Here is a 12,908-nt window from a genome sequence, read left to right on the forward strand (position 1 = left end):
TTGGTTTGAAGTGGAACCCTTGAAACTGAGTCTGAGGTTTAGGAAAAGGATGATTTGTCACTGGGTGCTAAAGAAAGAACTGGAACCTTGAATCCATGGATTTAGCCGAAGAGGTCTTTCCTCCAAACTCTGAGCTGCTGATAACAGAAACCCGGTTTGTTCTATATAAAGCACCCCCAAGTCACAAAAACCTGGAGCTGAAGGACACTTCATTGGGTCAAGGAACTAAAATGTTTAGGCAGTTTCTGATGTGAGGCTGAGCTCACAAGGCTCAAGGTGCATATGTGGTGTGGAAGAAGTCTGTCACACTGTCGTTCTCTCAGGACCTGCTTTCTTTCTTTAGCTGGTCTGATCTTCTTCAAGTGATAGAAAAGATGGCCTGGCAGTTGTAAGTCTGTGCGGTCCTTATACCTAGAGATCTCCTAGTGTCTATGTCAGACCTTGAAAAAGGATTCTGGCCCTGCTTTCAGTGTTCTCAGAAATTGTTTATTGAGTCTATGAATGGGATTCTCAGCTCAGGTCACTTGAAACACTGGAAGTAATAATACTTTTTGGTGTTGGAGAGGGGCAGTTCTTAGAAGGAGGGTGTATTATTCCTTTTTTTTTTTTTTTCTTAAATTATGTCAGAGTTCCTGAGGTAGGCTAACTTTATAAAGAAAAGAGGTTTACTTGGCCCTTAGTTTTGGAGATTCTGGGGTAAGGTGCCAGCATTGGCTTGATTCTGGCGAGGACATCATAGCAGATGGCATCATGATGGTGGGAGGGCATGTAGGAGGAATAGATCATATTTATCAGTGAGATTGGAGTCCCAATCTCCAATCTCATGGGCATGTCCCCAGTTGACCTAAGGGCCTCTCATTTGGCTCTACCTCTTAAAGGTTCCACACTATCAGCGCCGCACTGAGGACCAAGCTTCTAGGATTTGAAGCTTTGGGGAACAGATTTAAACATAACCAAACCATAGCAGAGAGGATATAGGGCAGAAAAAAATGATATATATCTGTTACAGTTGCTGAGGCCAGACATGACTATCTGAGGGCAGCACAGACAGCCCTGCCCTCTCAGACTGTCCTGTGTGACTTTCCTGGTTTTCCTAGGGGTGCCCCTGGTCAGCTAAACATGAACTTACCTGGTGAGTGGGTGGAATCTGGTCAGCAGGTGCATGCTGTGACACCATTTCTGGTTGAACTTCTTTAGGAAGTCATGTTGCTGTGTCACATGTGGAAAGTTGTTCTAGAAATAAGATAGAGTGATGAGGATATGGTGGTAAGGTATAGGCTGATCTCGAATCCATGAGTGACTAGACTCGGGAAGTTTGACTGGTCTGACATTGAAGTGATGACAGTTTACTTTTAATTATTTGCTGAATTTAATTATTCAGCTATTAAAGTAGAAGGCCTTGGCTTTTATCCTTGCCTGCAAGGTAGGAAAGAAATTGTATAAGGAAAAGAAATATCATGTATAAGAAACTTCTTGCCTGGGAGATGCTATAGGTTAAAACTATGTGTAGATGTTTACCACAGATTATAAATCCCATACACCAGTGTGGGGAGTTGTGGAGGTTTTAGGTATGTCTCTGGCCTGGCAAAGTGAAGCTTTTGTAAAGTCACTGTGTTCTTGTACCCATTCCCTCATGCCAGTAGCAGAGAATGGTCAAGAAATCCAACCTCTTAATGTTCGAGCTGAATAAAGTAGGCCCAGCCCCTTCATGGCTCCCCAGTTGCCCAGCTGGACTAGAATTTGGATTGTTTTTTCCTCTAAAGCTTGATGCTTAGTCCAGTTTTGCTCACGGTTTTCAACTACAGAACATATCTTTTCCTGTGTTGGTTGCATCTGAGAAACAGTTCATATTATATTTTATTCATACATCTTATCCACTCAACTTCTGTGCATTTCCATGGATTATTGAAGGATAGAATGGACAAATTCATGGCACATAGGTCCTCAAACTGTTGCTCTTTGCAGGACAGATATCACTAATCAACTCTTGCATTCTTTCCTGCAGAGGCTGTGTGTGTATTGGCTGAGGATTCTTTCCACTTCATTCTGGGGCTAGGCAGGGAAAACATGCTTTGTGTCTCTGTTATAGTAGATGTCCTGTATGACTGTTACTTGTTTCTACCTTCCCTTTTTCTGAGAAGGATTTGATTTAAGGTAGATTATAAGAATCCATAAAACGCAGAAAGAAAAGAAGAAAACCAGGATAAGGATGCCTTATGTACATTTCTTTAATGAATGCAAGAAATAGCCTCAAGAAATAAACCAGTATTGTAATTTCCAGCTGGTGAAATGGAAGAAGCAAACAATTAATTATATGTGTTTATCTTGCTTCTCCTACAAATTAAAAGAACTTTTTGATTGTTAAAGCTTTCCCCATTCATTACTTTATCCTCAAAGAGTTTACACCGGTGAATGCATTAATATATTAAGTGAAGTTCTGGGTAACCTGCCGAATTCAGCTTGGCACACTGTTGGCTAAAATTGAAGGAGTGTGGGAAAGGCTTTGACCCCACCCATCACGTGGTGCTCTTTCTGTTTAATGTACTGTTGGCCACAGAAAAGTCTCATGACTGCCTAGTGATTAGTTATTTTCTTGTAAAGTCAGTTGGAATATTAATTACGTAATAGTGGCATAATTGTTAGAGTAACATTTAAAAATTAACCTAATTTAATAAATGATGTCAAATTGCTGTGAGCAGCCCTTTCCTGTGCTTAACTGGGGAAAGAATTGAGCTTTTAACTTATGCACCCATAGGTAATTGTTCTGTGGAAGGATGACAGGCTCTTCTGACGAGGGCAGAAAATAATTGGCATCAGCACTGTCCCTGCTGTAAAATAGTCAGTGTGGACTTTATGTCACTTGTTCTGTTCACTCATGCTGAGACTTAGGCTGATGTTATCCTGAAGGTCCCTTTCTAGGTTCCCAGCGTCCTGTCACCAGGCTTTTATTTCTAGCTTTGACTTGTCATTTGTCTGTGGCAGAAGGCTACTTGTATACAGTTGTCCCTTGGTATCCATAGAGGGTTCGCTCCAGGAGCCCCCTCCCACCCCCTAGTCCTGCTGGATTCTCATATCCATGGATGCTTATGTAAGTCCCTTATATAAAATAGGCAGTATTTGCATATGACCTACACATATCTTCCCATATGCTGTTTCTTTCCTTTTCTTTCTTTCTATTATTTTTTACATTTTGAAATGGGGTCTTATTGTGTCACTCAGGCTGGTCTTCAGCTTGTGAACTCGGTTGATCCTCCTGGCTCAGCCTCCCAAGTTGCTGGGACCCTGGACGTGTGCCACCTTGTACAGCTTCTCCTATACATTGTAAATAATCTCTAGATAACCTGTAATACCTAATACAATGTATATACTATGTAAATAGTTGTTACATTGTGTTGTTTAGGGAATAATGACAAGGAAAAAAGTCTTATGGCTTGGGTACAGAGGTGATATTTTCAATCAGTGGTTGGTTGGGTTCTGTGGATGCACAAACCACGGATATGGAGGGCTGACTATATTTGCCTGGAAAAGCAGACTAGGACTTTGCCTTTCCCTGGTGACACTGGAAGCAGCAAAGACTTCAGAAGGGTCACTTTCTGTTGGAGTTGAGAAACTCATTTGAGCAAGGTGCCACCGCTTTTTTTTTTTTTTTTTTTGAAAACATTCTTGTTTTTTTAAAAGAAAGAACAACTTTTTATTCCAAGAATATTCACCTGAAGCCTGAAACCCTTCTGTCCATCTGCTGTCCTGACTCGTCTCACCAGAGTCAGTTACTCCATGGCATCCAGGTACAGTGGTGCTTGTCCCACACCATCTTTGAGGGTGTGCTTTCTGTTTCTGCGTCCTGTACTTGCTTCACAGCACAGCACTGAGCCTTTCATGTAGGACATTGTCCTCTCCTAAGGGTAAATCATAAGCCCCAGAGGAGTGGTTCCATGTCTTATCTCATACTTTTCTGGAAGTCCCCATTCCTAATGAGGTGCCCGGTACACAGTCATTGTGCAGTTAAAATTCATAGAATGAATGGCAGAATAACTAAAAGCTGGTTTGCTTGCTTGTATTTTTATAAAAGTGTGATAAGAGAATTTCCATGTTCAGCCGTTACTGAGAAATCTAGCTGTGCTACTCGTGGATGAAAGAAAGTTCTGCCATCTTGTGATGGCGGCTAGTGGTAGATTCCAGGAGGGTAATTTGGAAGGACAGGGTGAGGTCACTTGGTGAACTGATGACAAGCTGTCTGAGGGCTGAGGTCAGCAATATCATCTATTAGGAGAGGATGGGAGCTGGATTTGACTGAGTCAGGCTTAGTTGAGCTGCTGCACCTGGTGCCTGGTGTTCTGTGGCAGCTGTAGGTTTGACAACAATGTGAAAACTGGGAAGAGCAGAGTCAACTCTACTAGCCCCTTGGGGGTTAGCCCACTTTGTGCATTGTCAATCATCTCTGTTCCTAGTCTTTTCCTTGCCACCAGACCTACCTCTAACTTATTTTTCTCTGTGTGTAGTGGACAAGTGTTCAGGAAACACATTTGCATTCAGAATATTATGACGGGACAGGAAGTTATTTAGATGCCCCCCAAAGCTCAGTCATGACTTTAGGATCGGGCATTGTTCTGCGTTATCCTTGTTATTAACAAAGGTACTAGGTACCTTTCTTACAGGTGCTCTTTCTCCCAAGTCCAATTTTCATAACACGCATCTACTCAGTGTGAACTTGCCCAGAGTGGGTTGACTAGTATTGACTGCTCTGGTTAGCCTTGAACCTTGAACCCTCTTTCCTCCTACCCCAAACTCCAGTAGCATGGGAGCCATTACAAAAAGAAGAGTAACACAATCAAATAGAAAAAAACAGTGAAATAAAACTAGTCTGCTGGATTTCTAGATACTGTAGGACTCAGAAATGTAAAGGCTTAGATGTAAATTCTGGAGGCCGGAGCTCTGGTCCAGCTGTGCACTTACTGCCTTGACTAAGTACAAAATTTTGAGCATGAGTGTCCTCATCTGTAAAATGAGGACAACACTACTATTTGCGTGATAGGGTGATAGTGAAGACTAAGTGAGATAATGCATATTAAATGCCTTAGGAGGGGCTGGAGTGTAACCCAGTGGTACAGCATCTGCTTTGCATATGCCAGGCCCTGGGTCACCACTGGAGGAAGAAAGAGCCTTAGGCTAACTCACACATAGTGCCAAATGATGTAATTCCCATGTGTAGTAATAGTGCATACATATGCATTCATTTCTGGAGTGCAGTATTGTTCACTGGTTGAACGCGTAAACTCCAAAGCTAGACCACCTTGGTTCATACCCCAGCTCTGCTCCCCAATAGCTTCAAGGCTAACCTCTCTGTCTCAGGTTCTATTCTTAAAAATGGGAGTATTTTAGATAGATGGTATGAGGACTAAATGATGTAATACAAGCAAAGCACTTGCCTGGCACAGAGTAAACTCTCCCTAGGGGCTGCTACAATATCTTAACAAACTAATGAGGACAGACTCCCAGGCTTCTCTGGCCTCTATCCCAGTGACGTCCACTCTATCATCAGGCCTCCCACCCTTGATTTTGTTATATTCTACTGATGTTTTTCAAATAGAGATTCCAGTAGAGGGTTAGCACCTTTTCCCTCTGAGGAAGCCTGAGCTTGGATACAAATCACACATTAGGACTCAGTGTGTGTATTCGTGTATGTGGGATTGGAAGTTTGGTGAGGAGCTGGGAATCAAGGGGCAGAAAAGGGAGGGGAAGGGCCCCGGGGAGAAGCCACAAGGAGGGATGAGAGGACTGCAGAGAAGGAAATAGGAAGGGCCCATTCCCACTGAGGCCCTGTCCAAACTGAGGATTCTTCCCACTTGGGGATTCAGTAGGACCTTCCTCCCAGAGTTCTGACTATGTCTATGGGTCCTCTGACCTGGTAGGAAAGTGTTATGGGCCCAGCTGGGACTTTTAGCATCACTTCTTTATGAAAAGATTTGAATGTCTTGGGTTTGAATCCTTACTGGATGACTGGGGCAAGTTACATCCCCTCTCTGGGTCTCAGCCTCCCCCGTAGCCATGGCTGGATACTGGCTTCTGGCTGGCTGACTGGCTGACTGGTGTGAGGGTGAGTCTAATCCATCATGGTACCTAGAATAGCACCCAGAGCGTGGTGAGCACGCAGTAGGTGTTAGCTCTTTTCATGCAGTTTAATACTTGGGCATGTGCAGTCAGGATACTCTGTGGGGCATTCTGGGTCCAGCTGTGTTGACCTCATGCCAGTGGCTGCATCCTCTGGGTTCCAGTGTCCTTGGGGAAAGACTGAAGGATTGGACTGTGTGATCTCTCAAAGGCCCCTTTTGATGTGGAAGACCCAGTGGCATTATTGATGTGTTTCTGGGGTCTGGAGAGGGTCTTGTTGTCTCTTCTTCTCTGGCCGGGAACATCTCTGAAGTGCTTGAAGCTCCAATCTTTGGTGTGGCAGAGCCTCACTGTAGCATTGTGTGGAAAATTACCTAGTAAAGGTTCTCTAGCCTAAATGCTAATGAAACTCAAGCAATGTGCTGTTGTGCTGTGATTTAAATGACTTCTACCCCAAGGCTCTGGGCCAATCCACATCTTGGTGGTCTATTTATTTGTAGTAGTTTGTGAAAATCTTCACTTTATTGTTGCAGGAATCAGGTTTGTGATTCCTCCTTTTTCTTTGAGAAACAGGGGGCTGAGGAAGTGGCTCAGTGGTAGAGTGCTTGCCTAGTATGCCCAAGGCCCTGGGTTCAAACCCCAGCACTGCAAAAAAAAAAAAAAAAAAAAGTTTTCAGTGAGAAATACCAGGAGCTTTCTTGCAAAGTAAAGCAAAACAAATCATCCTTGGCCTGCTCTAGGGCTGATGGACAAGGATCAGGCCTGCCCTACAGGGGTCATTCTGTGCTGGGGGGCTCATCTCGATTCTCTGTTTGGCTGTCTTACTAACTTTTTCTAGACTGATGAGGTTTGTATGGTTTGTCCAGAGCCTTCTGTAGATTGTAACCAAAGCCTAACAAGGGTACCTTCTCTGGGAATGTTAGGTGGAAACAAACTTGTACCATGTCAGTTTTCTTCATGCTGGTTTGCACATGGTGGTGGGAAGGAGGCACATCATTACACGGACAGGAAGAATCTGTTGTTATGCCTCCCATTAGCATTCATGGTGATTTGGCTGGGAGAAGAGCTGCTAGATTAGTGCTTCTTTTCCTGTTGTTCGGCCCTCTCTGGTTCATCTCACCCATTCTGCCCTTCTCTTGCCAGCCGTACAAAATGCTACCTAACTGTTGCCAGGCTAAAATCTCTCCCCTAAGATCCAACCTGTGTATCAAAGTGTCTGCTGGATACACACAGGCTTCTCAGATGGAAACAGTCCAGAACTCAAATCTGTGCCTCCACCAGACCTCCTTGTGCTGGGCGGTCCTATCCAGCCACGTGCCCAGACCCTGGTGTCATGCATGACTTCTGCCTGGCCCTCAGCCATCTCACTGCCTTTCATCTGGCTCACACATCCTGAGCCCAGGTCCCCATGACTTCTTGGGGCTGTGCTGCTGCCTCTACACGGGTCTGCCTTTTCCAAGCTGCTTTCCTCTCTGCAGCTTTCGATGTTCTCTGTGAAGTAGAGATCTGATCTGTTGCTCTCCTGTGGCTTTCTCCATCTCTCTTAGGACTCCAGCTCCCTAGTTTGCCTCCAGAGCATTCTAGTAACAGTGATCAGGAACCTGAGTCCACAAGCACTCAGACCTGTGGTTAGATCACTTAGCCCCAGTTTCCTCCTCTGTAAAATGGTGGGGTGGTCCTGCTCATTAGGGGAGTTGTGAGGATGACTCCAATGCTGCCTGCCTGTGAGTGAGCGGCACAGGGTGGGTCTGTACCTTGCCTGTTCAGGGAGGGGTAGAGAAGGGTGGGGTGATAGGCCCATGGGCATGGCCTGGCACCAGCTGCTTCTTTAGCTCCCTCTCATCCTCCTCCTTTTCTTCCCTTCCTTCCTGAGGAGATAAACAATTCTTATTATGGAAAATTTCAGATATACTCAAAAGTGGGAATTGTATGATGAACCTCTGTATGCCCAACTTCAGCGATGAAGAACATTTTGTCAGTCGTGTTTCATTTATTTCCCTACCTCTCCCCCTGTGTGCTTTCTTTTCCAGAGAAGAGTGAGGACTGAGTATTTTAAAGGAAGTACCAGGCATGGTTTCATTTTGCCGGCACAGACTTCAGTGTTCAGATCCCCTTCTTCCTGCTAGCCCTGCTCTTGTTTTGCCAATTCTGTTCTACAAAATTAATTGCAGCTCCCCAAGGGACCATAATATTTTTGTCTCTGGACTTTTGTACATGTTCTTCCATTTCCTTTCTTTCTGTGGAAAACTCTTAGTCATTTAGGGCTCAGCTTTGCTCCCTCCTCTGGGAAGCATGAAATGTATCCAAAAGAGGTGCCCCTGTGTTTACCCCAGTTGTTGCTTTTATCCTACTCTGCCTGCTTTCTGGTCTGTTTCCTCCATAAGATTAAGCCCTGTCCTATGATAGGACTGACACTTTGGGCAAGTTATTGAACACCTTAGGGCCTCAGTCTGCTGGACTATGAAATGGGCAAGGTACTGATCTCACCGGGTGCTTCTGCTCTGTTTTTCCAGATTTCCAGTGTCTAACTAGAAATGTATAAAGTTTTCTAGTTCAGAGCAGACACAATAAATAGTGATTATTGCTATTAGCTATTTCTGTGTGTGCAATGAAACAGTAGTTGGACTGATTTGAACTGAAGGCTCTGAGTCTCTTCCTTTCCTTTTCTGATTGTTTGTGTTTTTCCTTCTGAATCTGCTTCACTTAGCTTCACCTTGACCTTTTTCAGATTTTGTTGTGGTGCTTGTTAGGTGAGGAGAACTGGGAGGGAGGAGGCATGGGTGTGAGTGCAAGAAGCTTTATCTCGAATTCTTTGATGACCGTTGTCTGCTCTCATGGATCCTCTGGCTAGGGTCAGGATTCCTGCCCACCATGGGGGGAGGCAAAGCTGGGCATCTGTTTTGCCTCCTGCTCACTGCACTGTCCTTTGGCTCTGGAACTTGTGCTCTGCGTTCCCCCTGGTGTGGGCGTCCTTTTGCTGCAGTTACTTATTTGTTTTGGGAGGCACAGCTTGCTGCAGTTTCTTGGACTTGGTGAAGCTTGTTGCTGGGGCCAGTCCTTACAGGATAGGGCCTTGGCACAGCTGCTGCTTTTCCTTGTTGACTGGACAAAATGAATGGAACGCCCCACGACCCTTACTTGGCCCTGGGGACAGTTTTCTTGTCTAGTAGGTTCTGACAAGTCAGTAACTTTGGCTGCCCATTTCACCCATGAGCCCTTCTCCCCGGTCCCCCCGTTGTGTCTTTATCACATAGATGTGTTCAGAAATCTCCTCCAGCCTCATTCATGACCATCCTGCTAAGGGACTGTGCCCTGCTTCCCGCCAACCTTCTTCCTTACACCTGAGTGAGAACATCGTTTTCTACCAGTCTCTGTGAAAGTGCTGCTTTGGTGAAGACCAGGACTAAGCAGAGTTGACCTCATGCAGTTTTGTCCCTCAGCCTCTGGGTGAATAAGCACACTGTGCTGCGTGCTGTCCAGGTATATCCCTTTTGCCTCCAAAGTTGGGACTGTGGAGTCATCTTCAGATACCTAGCATCTTACATATAGTAGGTACCCTGCCATATTTCCTAAACAACCCAGGGACAGTACCTTCCTGATCTCAGCCATCAGATATACCCTATCTTGTAGAGAGAGTGACTTGTCCATGGTTATGCTGCTAGTCCTCTTGTGGTACTGGCAGTATTTTAGCAGCTTGAAACAGGAATGCCAACTGGGTGTTCAGAAGAACAGAGGTTTCTTCTGCTGATGAGACCTGTTAAAATCCTACCCTTTCCCATGGAGTGACTCCGTTAGTGAAGCAGGAGCCGTGATCTATCCACATGGCAGAGCAAGGGAATCATCAGGGACAGGTGTGATCTCTGACAGCCAGCCTCAAGTGGCTCAGCCTGGGTGTGGCCATGGCTCAGGGGAATTGCTGTGACCTTTCTGAGCAAAGCAGCTGCAGGCCTCTTGGCTCTGGAGAGGCAGGTGCCCTTGCTTGCTGAAAGCTCTGGATATGAGGAATTGGGATGTTAGCAAGTAACTAGCATCTTTGCTGGACATCTCATGAAAGAGAAAGAGACTGCCCAGGAGTGCCCCCAACTGCTCCCGGGGCACCAATGAATGTCTGAGCCAGAGAGTTGCCACTCCCCTTTGTTTCTACTTTCATTAGGAATCATACTTAGTGCTTCATTGGGGTCACTGCTATCAGTTGTTCCTCCTTTCCACATTTGTGCATGCCTATGTGTTTTAGAACTAGAGAGTTACATTGTGCTATTTGTTCTTTTCAATCAGTAGGTTTCTGATTGTTGACCACCTGTCAATAGTTCCATCCCTGAGCATTGCAGGCTCAGCTCTCTCCTTGATGGCTCTGTATGTGTTAGAATTGGAAGGGTACGGCTATGGGGACTTTGATGTGTGCATATGTTCCCACATGAGAAAATGGCTGCACTTCTTGTGAGATGCTCACTTGTAATCATTTCCAAGCTGTGTATTTAGGTAGTGTGCATTTTGCTAGAACACATCCAATCCATCCATTCAGTTTTCTAATTCAGTCAGAAGAGTACAGGTCCCCAAAGCATATGGTTTTAGTAATTCTTGAATCAACTGCTGGTCCCCCCCCTTCCTTAACCAGTGGTTTTAAGTGCCTCAGCTTACTATTCCTTGCTATCAGAAAGGAACATAACTCACAGAGGGCTGGGTGACTTAACTGACACATATAACTTGCTCAGAAAAGTATCTGGACATAAAGGAAGTCATGCTTCTTGTGTGGGAATCTTAAATATCATCTTGTTTATAGCTTGCTTCATTTTAATTCCATCACATACTTAGTATAAATGCAGATTTCGCTCTAGTGATACACAGTGTACTGTGTTATTTGCCCTTATTCTGTTCCAGTCTAAGGCTGTGTTTGTTTTAAGGGGTTCTCATTGATTTCAAGAGAATACTAAATATTTATCTTATATTTGTGTCCAGAGGGAAAATAATCATTTGATTAGCTTTAGGTTACTGTCTTACTTGCTGCTGTCAACCTTAGACCTGACCCAGTAGGTCTGTTTCTATGATAGAGACCTTTTCATGTCTTCTGTACATTATGGATTAATGATCCTGTAGCAGACAGTGCTACACATTTGTTATTGCCTGTAGAGTAGTTCCCTTATCTGCAGGTGATGTGTTCAAGGATCCCAGTGGATGCCTGAAATCATAGGTTGTACTGAACCCTATAACTTAATGCCTTTTCTGTCTAACCAAACACTTACCATGCACTGTGACTGTGGCTTTTATAGTCTGAAGTGCAACAGCAAAACTGGCATGGGGTTCTTTCTTCTTCCTAATTTCATGGATAGAAGATTATTCTTACGATAGAGCTTAGCAACTTCACATGATTTCACCTTTTTACTGAAAGAATGTATGTTACTGCTTTTCTTTGGCATATCTGACTTGCCAGCATCAGTAGTCTTGCACATTGGTCCATTATTAAGTAAAATAAGGCCACTTGAAACTCAAGTGCTGTGATACCATGACAGTTGATCTGTTTTCTAAGACAGCTACTCTTGGGCAGGTAGCATATTCAACATGGATACTTGGACAAAGGAATGATTTTCATCCTGGGTAAGATAGAGTGGGATGGCTGAGGTTTTATCACATTACTCAGAATGACACCTACTTTAAAACTTATGAATTGTTTATTTCTGTAATTTTCTGTGATTTTCAGACCACGGCTATTGACTGTGGGTAGCTAAAACTGGGAAGCTAAACCAGCTGAGGTCTGTTTAAGTTTCCTTTATATACCTGGAGCACTGAATGATGATTTTTATCATGTGTGAGATTGGTCTTATGCACCTGCTTCAGCACCCTATTTGATATTGAGCTGAGGTGCTGGGTGCCCTGTGTTCTCTCCATTTGTCTGATCGCCTACCTGGTGATCCAATCATAGTGATATTTGTCTGTCTCACCATTTAAAATTGCTGTATAATTCAGCATGGTTCCCTGAATTGAATGAATTGATCCAAAATAGTACCTCATCCACGTGTTTGTGATGAGAATTGGAATCAACCAAGTTCCAAGATAGACCAACTTCTTAACTCTTTAGTGAGTATAAAATGACTAAGTGACCATTGAAGAGTTTTGTTTAGTGACCAGGTGGAAGTATATTTTCCTGTAAAAAATCACTGTGATTGTTTCCGTGTGCTGTAGTTCCTCTCTAAGCTTCACCCTCTCCACCTGCAAAATGGGCCTGAAGACACTTCTTTTTTCCAGGTGGCAGATGTATCTAGCATAGGGCCAGCACATGGTTGGCACTCAGCATGTCTTTCCTTTCATCACCCCATGCTCCCATCCCCTGTGCCCTCTTCACTTAGACACTACTACTCCAGCCAGTGGAGACATTCCTGCTTCTAGATTACCACCAAGCTTGATTGGGATAGCAAAAATGCCCACTCTGACTGCTTTAAAAATGTTAAAAAACAAAAACAAATAAATAAAAAAAAAACCCCAAACAACAACAACAAAAAATCCATCATCGAATTGTGGCGGCCACCACTCCTGTCTCTAGTTTTCCCTAGTCTCAAACAGAGCAGACCATGTTAATTTTAATTGCTTGGATGTACTCAAACACTGAGATTTTAATGCATTTTCACAGTAGCTCAGACAGTTGTGTAACCACATTATCCTGTTGGCAGTTCATTGGAATCCTCAGCCAAAACATTGTACTTGGGGACCTTAGCTTATAAAGCCGGAATGAAGTAATTTCCTAGCAAGATGTCTTGTGTTGCTTACCCTGTTAAGACTTCCAGATCGTGAAGTGTTGGCCTTCTCAG

The 12,908-nt window shown here is 44.1% G+C and overlaps 1 protein-coding gene across 1 annotated transcript in view; it reads left to right on the top strand.

Annotated features, from left to right (window-relative positions):
* Positions 1-12,908, top strand: part of Med27 (mediator complex subunit 27) — a 201,345-nt gene that overhangs the window by 3,376 nt on the left and 185,061 nt on the right. The window lies entirely within an intron of this gene.

The sequence above is a fragment of the Castor canadensis genome, chromosome 13 (assembly GCF_047511655.1).
Source record: "Castor canadensis chromosome 13, mCasCan1.hap1v2, whole genome shotgun sequence".
Lineage (NCBI taxonomy): Eukaryota > Metazoa > Chordata > Mammalia > Rodentia > Castoridae > Castor > Castor canadensis.